The following is an 18,118-nucleotide window of genomic DNA, read 5'->3' as shown; positions in this document are numbered from 1 at the left end:
AAGACAAGACACATCCGAGGAGAAGGCAGGCAAACAGACAGACAAACCAAAGTATTCAAACAACATGACACAAACCAACCGTCGGCCGGCCGCGACCAAAAACGGCGACAAGCAACCGCTACCGCCGCCCGCACCCGCCACCGACCCCCCGCAATCCAACCACCACGGCACGCAAACAGTATCCACACACGGGCATACAGAAACGCCAGACGGCACAACCACACCGCAACACGACAATCAAAACCTTCCCGACGTGCTTTGATGGCCCTGAGAAGGGCCGTTTTGGGCCGCGCGTCTCTTGCGCGCCACTAGACGACGGGGACGGGGGGTGGGGACGACGGAGTCAACCGCCAACCCTTCCTTTCCTTTCCCATTCCTTTCTTCTTCTCCTCTACTTCTTCTTCTTGGGCGACGCCTTCGCCTTAGACGGCGTCGTCGCCTTCTTCGGGCGCGGCGCCTTCGGCTTCTTCGTCGGAACCTTGGCGGCCTTCTTCGCCTTCGACGGCGACTTGGCCTTGGCCGGCTTGGCAGCAGCCGCCTTCTTCGCACCGGCGGGAGCGGCCGACGCCGCAGACGCCTTCTTGGCGGCGCCCGCCTTCCGACCAGTCGCCGCCTTCACGCCACCAGCCTTCTTTGCGCCGGCCGCACGGGCACCCTTCTTCTCCTTGCTGGCCGGAGCGGCGCGCTTCTTCTTGGCACCGCCAGCACGAGCCTTGCCGCCCTCAGCCGCCCCGCCGCCGGCGCCGGCAAGCTTGAAAGAGCCGGACGCGCCCTTCCCCTTCGTCTGCACCAGCTCGCCCGCCACCACGGCCGACTTGAGGTACTTCTTGATAAACGGCGCCAGCTTCTCCGCGTCCAGCTTGTAGTGCGCGGCAATGTACTTCTTGATCGCCTGCAGCGACGATCCGCCGCGCTCCTTCAGACTCTTGATGGCGGCCGTCACCATCTCAGAGGTGCGCGGGTGCGCAGGCTTGGCGCGCGGCTTCTTCGCAGACGACGCAGACTTTGCCTTCTTCGTAGTGCCGGTGGCGGCGGGTGCCGCAGCAGTCTCGTTCGTAGCCGCCTGATCTGCCATTTCGACGACGCGCGTTAACACACAACACAGCGAGCAGCGAGAGCGAGAAGAGACACGCAGCGAGCGGAGCGCACAGCAGAGGAATAGCCGCCTCGCGCCACAGGCCCAGCCAGTGTCGCGGGCGGGCGCGGACGGCCGAGAGAGCGGCCGCCACTCTGCGCGCCGCCGCGCCGCGCCTCCCGCGCTTGCTACCGCCCAACGTCCGACAGCCTGTGCGGAGCAGCCCCACACCTGCGCCACAACCACCCGCGCCTTTCAAACCACCGAGGATGGGGCTACACACAGCCACACCACAGTCGCCAACCAGTCGCCACGGCAGCGCCGCAAACCACGGCCAAACTGCAGCCACCGCGCGCTACAGCCTGGGTCGGCCCGCCGAGAATCGCCGCCCACGCCCAAATGCCGCCCCCACAGCCCCAGCCGGCGACCGGCCACAATGGCCAAACCTTCGGCAAAGGCCCCACACCGTCGCCGCGGCAGCCCGGCCAGCGCGGCCGGCGCCACAGCCACACAAGAGGAGGCGTGCGGCGATGACGGCCGTGCAAACGCACCTCCGCCGCCCCATCGCCCTCCCACCGTTTCCCGATCGGCCCGCAGCCGTCGGGCCACGTCCTCCTCCTCTCGCCCGCCAACATTCACAGCCCTTTCGTTCGTTTCCCAACAATTTCAATTGTGCCCGCCGCAAAAAACGGGCGCCGCCTGCAAAGCAACATGCTCCGCCGGAGCGCCCCTCGCCGCTTACGAGCCAACCCCTCGCCCGAGGCAAACCGAAATCCGCAACTACAGACCAACCCAATCTGCCGTCAGCACACACGACAGCCAACATCACGCGTTACGAGTTAGACATTAGGTTCACACGTCTCGGTTAGGTTCGGTGGACGTGGGTTGGGTTAAGGGCACTTGGGTTAGGTTAAGCATTCAAAACACACGTCAGGCGTCAGAGGTTAGGTTAGGTTACGTTACATTAAGGTTAGGTTAGGTTAGGTTAGGTTAGGGGCACTTGGGTTAGGTTAAGGGTCGGTGTTAGGTTAAGCGTCAAACTTAGGTTAAGCATTCAAACCACACGTCGGGCGTCCGAGGTTAGGTTAGGTTAGGTTAGGTTAGGTTAAGGCCACTTGGGTTAGGTTAAGCCTCAAACTTAGGTTAAGCATTCAAACACACGTCGGGCGTCAGGTGGCCGCAGCAGCCGCACCTACCTACCCACCCACCCACCCACCCACCTCACGGCCGGACAGCTTGGCTTACTTGGCGCTGAGGCTGACCTCACCGCACCTCACCTCACGCTACGCAACGCTACACAGGTTCGGTTCGCTCAGCTTAGGCTTAGAGCTTAAGCGCCGAGGTCGGATTACGTTGGTTCACCTTCGGGCGCCACACTTTGGGTGTAAAGGTCGCGTCGGGTCGTCGGCACGCCGCAAAAACAAAAACAAAAGCGAAGCCACAGACAACGCCGACAAACGGGCAGCACGACCACGACCAGATACCGAGACACACGGACCACCCACCGGCCAAAGGGCACCAAACAACAAACCAGAGCACCACGTGTCGACCAGAGCAACCCGCCGCTCACGCGACGTGGCTGGCACCGAAGGGCCGCCGCAACTGCGCTTTCCGCGCCGGGCCGGATGCACGTGCGGCAACACCACCACCGCACACAGCCGCTGTTCAACATCAACCAACAACACGCCGCGGTCGCAGCCTCAACGCCAGCACACGTTTGCACCACCATTCACACGCACCGCACAAACAGCTGTCGCCGACAACACAAACACACCGCAACGACGCCGCCGCCGCCGCCGCCGCCGCCGCCTCTACTTGTGCCGGCCACCCACCCCACCGACGGCGCACCTGTCGCCAGCCGGCAGTCGGCAGTCGGCAGTCGGCAGTCGGCAGTCGGCACGGGAAACGCACACCGCCACTTCGCTCGCGCGCACGCCACCAACCAGTCGTCGTCTCCAAAAACAACAAACAAACATAGGGCAGGCAACAAATCGCCTCGCACGAACCGTCCACAAAACTATCAAAGCACAGCCTCTGGCTAACGGCCACGACGCAGCGGCACGCTGCTCCTTTCCCCGCCCCACTCCATTCACAAAGTCACGCGACACCTTTCCGCCACTACGCGCAGCCGCACCCGACGCCCGTGGCAACGACACAACTACTGCACTATCCACCGTACACACAGCCAGCCAGCCAGCCAGCCAGCCAGCCAGCCAGCCAGCCAGCCAAAAGCACACCAACGACCCAAACACGCACGTGCAACGGCACGCCCCAAACCAGTCAACGTCGACAACCACACGCACGGCTGGAAACAGGCGTCCTTCCACGTTGCCATCAAGCTACACACAAGACACAAGGAACCAACAACAGCACGCCTGCCCGCCCGCCCCACTCTCACGCCGCAAAAAGCACACCGAAACCGCCAAACGCACATTCCCATCGCACTGACACCGACCGGCTCGCTACCACCACACCTCTCGGCAGCCGTTTCGCAGACATGACACGGCGCGACATGACATCACGACCAACTCTCCTTTCCCCGACGCCTTCGGCCGGAGCACAACGCCGCCAATTCGCCACACAGTCGACAAGCGCCCGCCCTCCCTGCACGACGCCGCGCAGCAAACGCGCCCGCAAACACATACCTCTCCTCTCTCTCGGCCGCCCGACGCGCCAACCGCCACACCGCCAGCCACTCGCAATTGTGCACTGCCGCCAGCCACACGTCCAACACGCCGCGCCGCCTCCGGCCACCCGCCAGGGGGCGCTCACGTCCGCGACAACAGCGCGGCCCGCCGGGCCAAACCGAACCGAGCCGCCCGCCGCTGCTCTGCACATCTTCCTGCGCGCATCAACAAAACGAGGCAAGCGAGCACACCCCGTCACAACGCCACATCACGCAAATGCCGTGCCGACCTCTTGTGTCTACCGCCTAAATTGCACTCACCAGCCGCCCCTTCTTCTTCCTATCTATCTATCTGTGCGTCTGTGTCGGTCCGCGCGTGACGCCTCTCAACATCCGCCGTCGCCGTCCCCGTTTCCGCCCCAATGCCATCGTCGCGCCGCCGCCTCCTCCTCCTCCTCCGCCGCCCCTGTCCGGCCCGCACCACACCATACACCGCTGCTTGTCCCGGCCGTTGCCACCAAAGGCGCCTACCGCAAACGCGCCACGCCGCAGCCCCCGTGCGTGCATCTCCGTGCCGACGCTGCCTCTCTGCCCTCCCGCACGCACTCGACCGACCGACATGCACTGCGTCGACGGCCTCGACAACACAGTCTCTGGGCTCCGCACTGCGTGTTCCGGTACGCGCGCTCAAACACCTATGTACTCATTACCAGCGATGGCGAGGCACCACACAATCTCTGACCAGAGAGTTTCTTATCGTCGCTAGTCTGCGCCACACGACACTAGTGGCACGTAGCGGGTCGGCAGGAACAGTTGTCATCTCTATGTGGCGGGTCGGGAGAGGTCGTAGTCAGTCGACGACAGTATTAGCGAGTGGACGATTGTACTGAGCGGGCGGCGGCGTGCTCTTCTCGCGACTCTGGTCTCCGTTCGGGACGATGCATATTGTTATAAAAGGTAAGGTAATGAAGCTGCATTGCGCAAATCTAATAATGTATGTCAATTGTAACTATTTTCTTCACAACAAAATGCCCCAATAATACTTTGTTTCCAAAGTAACTTTTTTTTAAAGGTAAAACCATTCATTTCCATTTAAAGAATATTTCCTCCAACAATCAAAAAATTCAATGTGAGCCGGCATTCATTGCACGAAGCTGTGTACAGGTATCTACAGTTAAGAGCACATATAGATGCAGTTTGTTTCCTCTTTTGCCTTTTTTTTTCATTGACGTAACGATCTTTTGCTCTTTTTTTTTTTGTTTTTTATTCTGATTTGTACGTAGGCTGTTTGTTTACATTTTTTTTTATTGGTAATGCCACGTAGCGCTCTGTGTGAAAATCACTGCCTGTGCCGTGTGCAGTCAGTGGCCAGTTTGCATTGTTGTCATATGAACCTGCTATAGCTGGATGTGAACAGCGCGTACCGTTGCGCAGTTAGGGGTGAGCCGCCAGCACTGGTGCATGTGAGGAGAGATATGGCGGACTTTTCAAATTACATATATTATGACTTGTGATGATATTAAGGGTAAATACATTGTTTGTTGTTCTCTATTAAAATCTTTACTTTGCTAACTATCCCTATCAGTAGTTAGTGCCCTCCGTAGTTTGAATCTCTTATTTAGCTGGCAGTAGTGGTGCTCGCTGTATTGCCGTACTTCGAGTAATGACGATTTTTGTGAGGTAAGTGATTTCCGAAAGGTGTACTTTAATGTTACTCAGGGCCATTCTTTTGCAGGGATCTTTGATAGTCAGATTGCGTTGCGCTCAAAATATAGTGCGTCACTTTAAGCGCAGTTTTGTATACATTGTTGTTCAAAGGGGGACGTTTCAGAATACAGGGCCGAAGGTCAGCCAGCGCTGCCCTTACAACGTTTATCGGGTTTTCAATTATGTCTCTTGAGATGTTCATGGTTCATTATTTCCATTCATCATATTATCGCGCGTTTCCCATCAATCTTCGTTCGTTCATTTTCTAGGGACGTTAACAACATTCTGGCACATTTTTATCATCATTCACGCACTCACTTACTTACGACTATTTGTGCGGGGAGGTTACACTTGGGTCCATTTCCATTTACATTCAATGTTGATAGACCTTTTTTTTGTTGTTGTTTTGTTGCTGGCAGGTTACAAACGCCTCATTTTATGTTGGTTGCAGCGTTTTTCTCCTTCTTCTAGTGTTTTCCCCGCTCTCACCACCGCCCCCGCCCCTCCCGCATCCGTCGGTCTCACCACGTTCACTGACGGCCGCGTCTGCGGCTACACCACAACACAACAACGGCCCCCTCCCGGCAACCCATTCGTTTTCTCTTCTTTTGCACAAAAACAACGCCGCACGCGCCAGCCGAGCGCAGCGCAAGCCACCCACACCGCGCCCCTCCCCGTCTTTATAGCCCCCGCTTCTTGTTTTCTTCGTTTGCCCCCTCCCATCTCCCGAATGCCATGCCATGCCATGCCAGCAGCGTTACGCGTGCCCCTCCCCTGTCCACACACTACCGCGAAACGAACAGCCTTCCGGGCCACATGCAGGGCACGCCCACCGCCATTCCCGGACGCAATTCTCGAAACAACACACACACAAAATGAACGCACTATCCCCACTTCGCTTCTCTCTCTCTCTCTCTCTCTCTCTCTCTCTCTCTCTCTCTCTCGTCCCTTCCCTTTAACGAAAGACAAACAAACCCCAGTTAACACACTTTCTCGACACCTTCATGTAGGGAGGGAGGGAGGGAGGGAGGGTGCGTGCGTGCGTTGTCTCGACCGTGACGGCAACCATCGACGATCCATTTCCCCCACTGGTAAAACATGTTCACTAACACCTACAGACATCATTCCGTACACACACAATGGCTTTGCACACGAACATAGACGGCACGGGCACTGTCGTACATTCTTCCTCAGAACCATCTCAACGAACGTTACATACACATCCGGGAAAGCAAAGCAAAGCAACGCAACGCACACAATTCAGCCGTCAAAGGTAACGTTCACCACGGCAGACACTTGCCGCCGCGCCGTTACACGCATTTCAGTGCGGCTACAATACACCTCCGACACGGGAACGTTCCGTTGCTCTACACCGCGTTTCTCCGTTTTGTTTGGTTTTTTTTTCTTTTTTCTCTCTCTCTCTACTTTTTTTTTTCCCCTCTGTCCTTTCCTCCACCATTCTCTCCTCACGTTCTGCCCAGACATTCGACCGATCACAGAGGTTCACCTTTCGGTAACCGTTCTCAGCGCGACGGTATGACGGGTGTTCAAGACGTACCGTTGCGTGATGCCGGTGTACCGCGCCGATCGACAGTTTCCCAGAGGCGACGGATCGGACCACATCACCGACACACACAAACACGTGTGCGCACATTCGCCAAAGCGACCGTCGTCTTCTAGCGTCGCGCTTACTGTACTGTACTGTACTGCACTGGACTGGACACGCGTGCATGCATCTTCAATGACGACGTCGGTGTGCGTGCGTCGTACGCACAAGCAGACACAGTCAGTCAGACACGACTATCGAAATCAGAGTCGGAGGGAAGGTACATCATCGTGCGTGTCGCCCGTACAATGCAATACACATTGGTGTCTCAATGCGCGTTCATTTAAACGTCACTCACACGCCTCCACGCTGCAGCATTTACAGACACATCTCACCCTAGCCATGTATGGCGTGCAAACCGACCCGAAAAAACGGCCGTCGTTACACACTGACATTCCCAACAATCGCGTTTCGTTTCCATCCGTCACGTAACTAACCGGCACCTCCATCCAAAGGACACATCACCGATCGCACTTCCCCCACCTCGCAGACAGGTAACACCAACGAGTTGTGCGCACGTGCCTCCATTCCACGTCACACCGTGGCCGTACCCCGCAACACGCGACGCGCCCCCATCAATCAAATTCATCGCATCGGCCACCCCACCCCGTCGCGTCGCAACCAAAGCGGTAGCTATTGCCGCCGTCCACCCACTCACACACAAAACAACAACAACAACAACAACAACAATTCCGCCCTTCCCGCAAAGGCCATTTGGTGGCCCTGAAAAGGGCCGTTTTTGCCGCTCTCGCAACGGAGGAGCCTTCTCTCCTTCCATTCCAGAGCCACCTCCTTACTTGGAGCTCGTGTACTTGGTCACCGCCTTCGTGCCCTCGCTCACGGCGTGCTTGGCCAGCTCGCCAGGCAGCAACAGCCGCACAGCGGTCTGGATCTCGCGGGACGTGATGGTCGAGCGCTTGTTGTAGTGCGCCAGGCGGGACGCCTCGGCCGCGATGCGCTCGAAAATGTCGTTCACGAAGCTGTTCATGATGCTCATCGCCTTCGACGAGATGCCCGTGTCAGGGTGCACCTGCTTCAGCACCTTGTAGATGTAGATGGCATAGCTCTCCTTCCTCTTGCGCTTCTTCTTCTTGTCGCCCTTCGAAATGTTCTTCTGAGCCTTGCCAGCCTTCTTGGCGGCCTTCCCGCTAGTCTTGGGCGGCATCTCAAACAAGAACGTGAACGTACGGCAGCAACACCAGTAGCAAGCGCTCCGCTCTAGTCAGCGTCTCCCCACACAGTGGCACCCAGCGCGCCCCGCCGCCGCACCTTTACCAGCTCGCCCCGTTGCGGCCGCCGACCAATGGGCCGCGAGCGCAACCGGCCGCCGCACCCGAGAGCATAAAGGACCCCCACCCCTGGCGGCGCCGCCACTCCGCTGCTCGACTCGCTGCGGCTCGCACCGTCCTTCGTCTCGTCTCGTTTTCACACCACAGCCCATCGCCATGTCCGGACGCGGAAAGGGAGGCAAAGTCAAGGGCAAGTCAAAGTCCCGCTCCAGCAGGGCCGGGCTCCAGTTCCCGGTCGGCAGAATCCACCGCCTCCTGCGCAAGGGAAACTACGCCGAGCGCGTCGGCGCCGGGGCGCCCGTCTACCTCGCCGCCGTCATGGAGTACCTCGCGGCTGAGGTGCTCGAGCTGGCCGGAAACGCGGCCCGCGACAACAAGAAGACGCGCATCATCCCGCGCCACCTGCAGCTTGCCATCCGCAACGACGAGGAGCTCAACAAGCTCCTGTCGGGCGTCACCATCGCACAGGGTGGTGTCCTGCCCAACATCCAGGCCGTCCTGCTGCCAAAGAAGACCGAGAAGAAGGCCTAAACAGAGAGGCCAGGCAATCGGCACGCGGACCCGCCGCCCAGCAGCGCTGCGTGCTCCCCTGCACGCAACGCGCTTTGCCGGCCCGGCTCACAACAATCGGCCCTTTTCAGGGCCACCACACAAACCTACGTCCAAAGCAAAATTGCAGTCGTCCTCGCCGCACTTTACTTTAACGTCACTTCCACAGCCGCCGCCGGCAACAAGACCATACCAACTGCTACGATTGCAGGGGGGAGAAATTCTGCGAGGTACCTCGGTGTCACGCCTGACATCCAAGTGTCACATAGGGGAACTTGGCACAAACGCTCACGCCAGGATGCACATCCTGTACCCTGTTCCCTCGACCCCGCAACAGGCGTAGCGATACTGGAATATGCGCGCCCTGTATGGGGCTGTGCAGCCAGATCGACGATGCATCGCCTACAGAAGGGTCCAAAGCAGAGCGCTCTACGACGGGCCTTACACGTCCCCGCGGCAGACCTGCATAGAACCACTCACAACACGATTCCGCGCCCTGGCACAAGCGTTCTACGCCACCGCGCGGAAGTCAGAAAATGACTGTTACGTCTTGACCCTTGGGCGATATGAACACCACAGGGACAGATGTGCAAGACCCGAGAGTCGCTGCTCCAGCAGTAGCACAGACAGAACACATAATCACTCTCAACAAACAGCAACGTCCGAAAACAAGCACAGTACCGAAGATAAGAACAACACACAGAAAAGAGGAGCAAATGTCCACAGGCGACAATAACCTCCACCAACTCCCCCTCTAACGGTAAGAGGACTAAAAGAGAGAAGAACAAGAAGAGCCGCCGCCATCTTGTCGTCCACAGCCCGTGTGGCCCAACACACACACACACACACCTTGTTTTGTTTCGTTTGCCTCAAGCACCTCCACGCACGCACAGTCGCCTTCCAAACGACAAGACAACGACAGCAATAATGACCACTGCGAGAGGAGCGTGTCGACACACCGCCCTCCACTCCCGCGCGCCCCAAACAAACGAAACAGCTGATCCGGCCGCCTATCGGCACGCCTTGCCTCGGCAACTCCAACGCCGCCGCAAACACACACAGCCAAACCGCGCAAATATTCACCGCCTCTCGCACAACAACAACAACAACAACACACAGCCCGGCATCTCCATCGATCGATAAACAAAGCAAACACAAAACGCCCTCTCTCGCACACACAGCCGCAAGACCCGCTTCCTTTCCTTTCTCCCAGTCACGTCACGTCAGTCAAACGAAAACGAAATGAAGAATGAAAGAAAGAAGGCAGGCAGGCAGGCAACACACGCAGCAACAACACAGACTCTTTCGCACTTTTCAATTTCCGAACAGTGTGGTGGCCCTGAAAAGGGCCGTTTTCGTCTCTCCCACGGCCGCGGGAAGGCCAACGCGGCACAGCACACCGGCTGCGACGCGCCTAACCGCCGAAACCGTACAGGGTGCGCCCCTGCCTCTTCAGGGCGTACACCACGTCCATGGCCGTCACAGTCTTGCGCTTGGCGTGCTCAGTGTACGTCACCGCGTCGCGGATCACGTTCTCCAGGAACACCTTCAGCACTCCGCGGGTCTCCTCGTAGATCAGACCAGAGATGCGCTTCACGCCGCCCCTGCGAGCCAGGCGGCGGATCGCGGGCTTCGTGATGCCCTGGATGTTGTCGCGCAACACCTTGCGGTGCCGCTTGGCGCCACCCTTGCCGAGCCCCTTTCCTCCCTTGCCGCGGCCAGTCATCTCTTCTAAATCCTCAAAAAAGCTCAGGCAAGCAAAACGTCTGCTGCAGCGGCTGGCTCCTCACCCGGCGCTAGCGAGTCGGCTACGGTCTGCGCCCAGCGCATAATTATAAAGGATGGGGCCCCTCCACGCCCGCACCAACGTGGTGACCAAACCAAAAGTTCTACTGTCACCTCCGTAAGCATGTTAGTATTTGAATCAGGCGTCACAGGATGCAGGCTGTGATGTTATCCATGCGTCTGGGTAAGACTACTCATTAACATGGTCCATCGGAGATAGATAGTGGTCGAAAACGATCGAAGGGTAGCGGTTGTAAGAGCAGAGGAAAAAAAGTGCCAAGGCCAGTGCCAAGGGAAAAAAACCTCTGCGACAGTAGGACGGGTAGTAAGGGCAGTAGCGGCTTGCTAGCTGCGACAGAGCATGCAAGGTGAGGGAAGGTTAGCGTGAGGTATCGTGCAACGTTACCTATGTACTGCGTGGTCGTTAGCTGGGGGAGTCCGGTTGCTGCGGCTGGGCTCGCTTGTAGTCTCCTGGGCCGGCCGCAGTGGCTTCCTCCCTGAAACATAGAAGTTCGGCGCGGCAACGCATGCGCTGCTGTTAGGCCCTCTGCTGCGCCTTGTCGTCAGTGACTTGGTGCAGCTTCATCAGGCTGGTGCAGAGCGGCGGCGATCAGCTACCGTACAGCATCCTCCTCTACTGCACGGCGCAGCCCTTCTGCTCTGCAGCTTCAGGACGCGCCGCAGCTTCAAGGCGCGCCGCTGTCTCAGTGAGCTGCGCCACTGTAGCGTCGGAGAAATGTACGCCGTTCGCTCTCGCTGTCGCGATGAAGGTCGCCGTCGCAGTGGTCGCCGTCGCCACCGGTTCCGCTGGGGCGGCGGTTGTCTTCTTTGCGCCTCTCACCTGCGGTGTTGCTGGGACAACCGCTGGGATAGGCGCGCGAACGTCCTTCTGCGAGGTCGCAGGAGTGTTCGCAGGTACGACTGCACTGAGGCCTTGGGCGAAGACTGCGCGCAGTTGCCTCAGGGCCTCTTCCTTCTCTGCAGCCACGGCGGCTGCGAAGGCAGCCCTCTCCGCCGCCATGACGGCTTGGAGGGCCGCTGTGGCCTCCTTCACGGCGGCGCCGAGTTCGAGGTCACACTTCTTCACGGGAGGGCGAGCTGCGTCCTGGCTGCCCGTTTCCGAGCGGTCGTCCCTGCCCCTGGCAGGTGGATCTGCTACTGCGCCATCCCTCAGCTGCGCCGGGCTGGTCTGCGCCCTACGCCGTTTCCGACGTCGTCTTCTCTTCTGCTGCTGCGTCGGTGCGGCCGCCTCGCCGCCCCCGGTTTGGGTGCGGCTTGAGAAAGCCGCACAACCGCGCCAGCTGGCGACGTGCGGGCCGCCACACCGGACACAAGTCGGCAGAGCGTTGCTGCCGCGGTCGCAGGCGCGGCTGTCGTGCTCGCCTGAGCACTTGACGCACCGCGCCGCGTTGCGGCAATACTTCGCAACATGGCCCTCGCCCTGGCACTTGAAGCACTGGGGCAGAGGGTCCATGGCAGTCGGGAGAGCCTCTGTCGTCACCGGGAAGCCCAGCAACTTCCGCAAGTCGAAGACGTCGCTCCCGCCGTCGACCGTTTGCACGGTCACGGCATAGAGCGGCGCCCTCTTCCTGTTGGTCCGGTTGTGCAACCTTGCGGTTGCGCAACCAAACCCGGCTCGCAGCAGCCCTTCCCGGACCGCTGCCTCGTCACAGCACCAAGGCAACCCCCTGAGGAGTGCCTTGGTCGTCTTCATCCTTCCAACGGAAGGCGCCTTATCACGCGCCGGCGGTGCGTCGACGACGTGGTCGGCCACTGCGACCTTGATCGCCCTGTGATCGGCCACGTTTGCAGCTCGAACGCAGATCAGCGAGTCTGTATCGACAGACTCGTAGACCACCTCGTTCCGAGCGCAATTCGTGATGGTGTCGAACAGCGCTGTCCACGCGCCTTTGCACTTGACGTACAAAGGGGGAGCAGGCCGCGACTCGTCTTCACGGGAGTTCCTCGCATGGTCGGCAGACTCGGTGAGTTGCACAACCGAAGGACCCTTCGTAGCGGCAGGTTTCCTCTGCGCACCCTTCTTTCCCATGCTGCGAGGCGCGGAACACGACAATTTGCACGCGTTGTAAGAACAACGCACGACAATCTGCTCTCCGCGGCGCCCACAGCACAGAAAACCTCTTCACGAGCTCTCAACGGCCGAGTAGGCTAAGCGCGCAACGGCAGCGATGCGCTCGCTTCGCCAGCTCAGGCGCCCAGCGCACGCGCCAGCCCCCCTATATAGACTCTGGCCCGCCCTCCCCCCACCACGCGCAACCGAGGGCATATAAGCGCACCACGGTGGCTGGCGCGCGCCCGTGTCGTCAAGGCAGCACCCGACGCAGCACCTCGCTCGCCTCCACGCCGCTCCGCTACCGCTATGGCCCGCACAAAGCAAACGGCCCGCAAGTCCACCGGCGGAAAGGCGCCGCGCAAACAGCTCGCCACCAAGGCGGCGAGGAAGAGCGCGCCCGCCACCGGCGGCGTCAAGAAGCCCCACCGCTACAGGCCGGGCACCGTCGCCCTGCGAGAAATCAGGCGCTACCAGAAGAGCACAGAGCTGCTCATCCGCAAGCTGCCATTCCAGCGCCTAGTGCGCGAGATCGCCCAGGACTTCAAGACCGACCTGCGCTTCCAGAGCTCCGCGGTCATGGCCCTGCAGGAGGCCAGCGAGGCCTACCTCGTCGGCCTCTTCGAAGACACCAACCTGTGCGCAATCCACGCCAAGCGCGTCACCATCATGCCCAAGGACATCCAGCTCGCGCGCCGCATCCGCGGCGAGCGCGCCTAAACACCGCGCCAGCCGCTGGGCACCGCCCACGCACGCAAACAAACAAAACGGCCCTTTTAAGGGCCACTAACATCACTCCGTCGCGAGCAAACTTTGTCGGTCGCCTCTCGCCCCACAACCAGAGAACCAAAGACAAAACACCGCTTCCACTTCCCGTCCGTCCGCCACAGCCGCTCTCCTCTGCCAGCTTGCTGGCGCGCGCAACAATCAATCAACATCATCCCTCCCCGGCGCGGCGCTCAAAGCGCACAACACCCATCGGCCGACGCCGTCAACCACACGGGTGGCTGGCCGGCCGCCGCTTCGTTTCGAAACAAACAAACAAACAAAACAAAAACCCGCACCAACGGCCAGCCAGGCACGCAGGCTCGTCCAACGCCACCGACCCTTTCCACATCTCAACGTCCCCCGCCCCCGTTGCAAGAACACACACACAACCAAGACAAGACACATCCGAGGAGAAGGCAGGCAAACAGACAGACAAACCAAAGTATTCAAACAACATGACACAAACCAACCGTCGGCCGGCCGCGACCAAAAACGGCGACAAGCAACCGCTACCGCCGCCCGCACCCGCCACCGACCCCCCGCAATCCAACCACCACGGCACGCAAACAGTATCCACACACGGGCATACAGAAACGCCAGACGGCACAACCACACCGCAACACGACAATCAAAACCTTCCCGACGTGCTTTGATGGCCCTGAGAAGGGCCGTTTTGGGCCGCGCGTCTCTTGCGCGCCACTAGACGACGGGGACGGGGGGTGGGGACGACGGAGTCAACCGCCAACCCTTCCTTTCCTTTCCCATTCCTTTCTTCTTCTCCTCTACTTCTTCTTCTTGGGCGACGCCTTCGCCTTAGACGGCGTCGTCGCCTTCTTCGGGCGCGGCGCCTTCGGCTTCTTCGTCGGAACCTTGGCGGCCTTCTTCGCCTTCGACGGCGACTTGGCCTTGGCCGGCTTGGCAGCAGCCGCCTTCTTCGCACCGGCGGGAGCGGCCGACGCCGCAGACGCCTTCTTGGCGGCGCCCGCCTTCCGACCAGTCGCCGCCTTCACGCCACCAGCCTTCTTTGCGCCGGCCGCACGGGCACCCTTCTTCTCCTTGCTGGCCGGAGCGGCGCGCTTCTTCTTGGCACCGCCAGCACGAGCCTTGCCGCCCTCAGCCGCCCCGCCGCCGGCGCCGGCAAGCTTGAAAGAGCCGGACGCGCCCTTCCCCTTCGTCTGCACCAGCTCGCCCGCCACCACGGCCGACTTGAGGTACTTCTTGATAAACGGCGCCAGCTTCTCCGCGTCCAGCTTGTAGTGCGCGGCAATGTACTTCTTGATCGCCTGCAGCGACGATCCGCCGCGCTCCTTCAGACTCTTGATGGCGGCCGTCACCATCTCAGAGGTGCGCGGGTGCGCAGGCTTGGCGCGCGGCTTCTTCGCAGACGACGCAGACTTTGCCTTCTTCGTAGTGCCGGTGGCGGCGGGTGCCGCAGCAGTCTCGTTCGTAGCCGCCTGATCTGCCATTTCGACGACGCGCGTTAACACACAACACAGCGAGCAGCGAGAGCGAGAAGAGACACGCAGCGAGCGGAGCGCACAGCAGAGGAATAGCCGCCTCGCGCCACAGGCCCAGCCAGTGTCGCGGGCGGGCGCGGACGGCCGAGAGAGCGGCCGCCACTCTGCGCGCCGCCGCGCCGCGCCTCCCGCGCTTGCTACCGCCCAACGTCCGACAGCCTGTGCGGAGCAGCCCCACACCTGCGCCACAACCACCCGCGCCTTTCAAACCACCGAGGATGGGGCTACACACAGCCACACCACAGTCGCCAACCAGTCGCCACGGCAGCGCCGCAAACCACGGCCAAACTGCAGCCACCGCGCGCTACAGCCTGGGTCGGCCCGCCGAGAATCGCCGCCCACGCCCAAATGCCGCCCCCACAGCCCCAGCCGGCGACCGGCCACAATGGCCAAACCTTCGGCAAAGGCCCCACACCGTCGCCGCGGCAGCCCGGCCAGCGCGGCCGGCGCCACAGCCACACAAGAGGAGGCGTGCGGCGATGACGGCCGTGCAAACGCACCTCCGCCGCCCCATCGCCCTCCCACCGTTTCCCGATCGGCCCGCAGCCGTCGGGCCACGTCCTCCTCCTCTCGCCCGCCAACATTCACAGCCCTTTCGTTCGTTTCCCAACAATTTCAATTGTGCCCGCCGCAAAAAACGGGCGCCGCCTGCAAAGCAACATGCTCCGCCGGAGCGCCCCTCGCCGCTTACGAGCCAACCCCTCGCCCGAGGCAAACCGAAATCCGCAACTACAGACCAACCCAATCTGCCGTCAGCACACACGACAGCCAACATCACGCGTTACGAGTTAGACATTAGGTTCACACGTCTCGGTTAGGTTCGGTGGACGTGGGTTGGGTTAAGGGCACTTGGGTTAGGTTAAGCATTCAAAACACACGTCAGGCGTCAGAGGTTAGGTTAGGTTACGTTACATTAAGGTTAGGTTAGGTTAGGTTAGGTTAGGGGCACTTGGGTTAGGTTAAGGGTCGGTGTTAGGTTAAGCGTCAAACTTAGGTTAAGCATTCAAACCACACGTCGGGCGTCCGAGGTTAGGTTAGGTTAGGTTAGGTTAGGTTAAGGCCACTTGGGTTAGGTTAAGCCTCAAACTTAGGTTAAGCATTCAAACACACGTCGGGCGTCAGGTGGCCGCAGCAGCCGCACCTACCTACCCACCCACCCACCCACCCACCTCACGGCCGGACAGCTTGGCTTACTTGGCGCTGAGGCTGACCTCACCGCACCTCACCTCACGCTACGCAACGCTACACAGGTTCGGTTCGCTCAGCTTAGGCTTAGAGCTTAAGCGCCGAGGTCGGATTACGTTGGTTCACCTTCGGGCGCCACACTTTGGGTGTAAAGGTCGCGTCGGGTCGTCGGCACGCCGCAAAAACAAAAACAAAAGCGAAGCCACAGACAACGCCGACAAACGGGCAGCACGACCACGACCAGATACCGAGACACACGGACCACCCACCGGCCAAAGGGCACCAAACAACAAACCAGAGCACCACGTGTCGACCAGAGCAACCCGCCGCTCACGCGACGTGGCTGGCACCGAAGGGCCGCCGCAACTGCGCTTTCCGCGCCGGGCCGGATGCACGTGCGGCAACACCACCACCGCACACAGCCGCTGTTCAACATCAACCAACAACACGCCGCGGTCGCAGCCTCAACGCCAGCACACGTTTGCACCACCATTCACACGCACCGCACAAACAGCTGTCGCCGACAACACAAACACACCGCAACGACGCCGCCGCCGCCGCCGCCGCCGCCTCTACTTGTGCCGGCCACCCACCCCACCGACGGCGCACCTGTCGCCAGCCGGCAGTCGGCAGTCGGCAGTCGGCAGTCGGCAGTCGGCACGGGAAACGCACACCGCCACTTCGCTCGCGCGCACGCCACCAACCAGTCGTCGTCTCCAAAAACAACAAACAAACATAGGGCAGGCAACAAATCGCCTCGCACGAACCGTCCACAAAACTATCAAAGCACAGCCTCTGGCTAACGGCCACGACGCAGCGGCACGCTGCTCCTTTCCCCGCCCCACTCCATTCACAAAGTCACGCGACACCTTTCCGCCACTACGCGCAGCCGCACCCGACGCCCGTGGCAACGACACAACTACTGCACTATCCACCGTACACACAGCCAGCCAGCCAGCCAGCCAGCCAGCCAGCCAGCCAGCCAGCCAGCCAGCCAAAAGCACACCAACGACCCAAACACGCACGTGCAACGGCACGCCCCAAACCAGTCAACGTCGACAACCACACGCACGGCTGGAAACAGGCGTCCTTCCACGTTGCCATCAAGCTACACACAAGACACAAGGAACCAACAACAGCACGCCTGCCCGCCCGCCCCACTCTCACGCCGCAAAAAGCACACCGAAACCGCCAAACGCACATTCCCATCGCACTGACACCGACCGGCTCGCTACCACCACACCTCTCGGCAGCCGTTTCGCAGACATGACACGGCGCGACATGACATCACGACCAACTCTCCTTTCCCCGACGCCTTCGGCCGGAGCACAACGCCGCCAATTCGCCACACAGTCGACAAGCGCCCGCCCTCCCTGCACGACGCCGCGCAGCAAACGCGCCCGCAAACACATACCTCTCCTCTCTCTCGGCCGCCCGACGCGCCAACCGCCACACCGCCAGCCACTCGCAATTGTGCACTGCCGCCAGCCACACGTCCAACACGCCGCGCCGCCTCCGGCCACCCGCCAGGGGGCGCTCACGTCCGCGACAACAGCGCGGCCCGCCGGGCCAAACCGAACCGAGCCGCCCGCCGCTGCTCTGCACATCTTCCTGCGCGCATCAACAAAACGAGGCAAGCGAGCACACCCCGTCACAACGCCACATCACGCAAATGCCGTGCCGACCTCTTGTGTCTACCGCCTAAATTGCACTCACCAGCCGCCCCTTCTTCTTCCTATCTATCTATCTGTGCGTCTGTGTCGGTCCGCGCGTGACGCCTCTCAACATCCGCCGTCGCCGTCCCCGTTTCCGCCCCAATGCCATCGTCGCGCCGCCGCCTCCTCCTCCTCCTCCGCCGCCCCTGTCCGGCCCGCACCACACCATACACCGCTGCTTGTCCCGGCCGTTGCCACCAAAGGCGCCTACCGCAAACGCGCCAC

Source organism: Schistocerca cancellata, chromosome 9, assembly GCF_023864275.1.
Source record: "Schistocerca cancellata isolate TAMUIC-IGC-003103 chromosome 9, iqSchCanc2.1, whole genome shotgun sequence".
Lineage (NCBI taxonomy): Eukaryota > Metazoa > Arthropoda > Insecta > Orthoptera > Acrididae > Schistocerca > Schistocerca cancellata.
The sequence above is the reverse complement of the archived record's forward strand: the minus strand, read 5'-3'. Positions refer to the sequence as shown.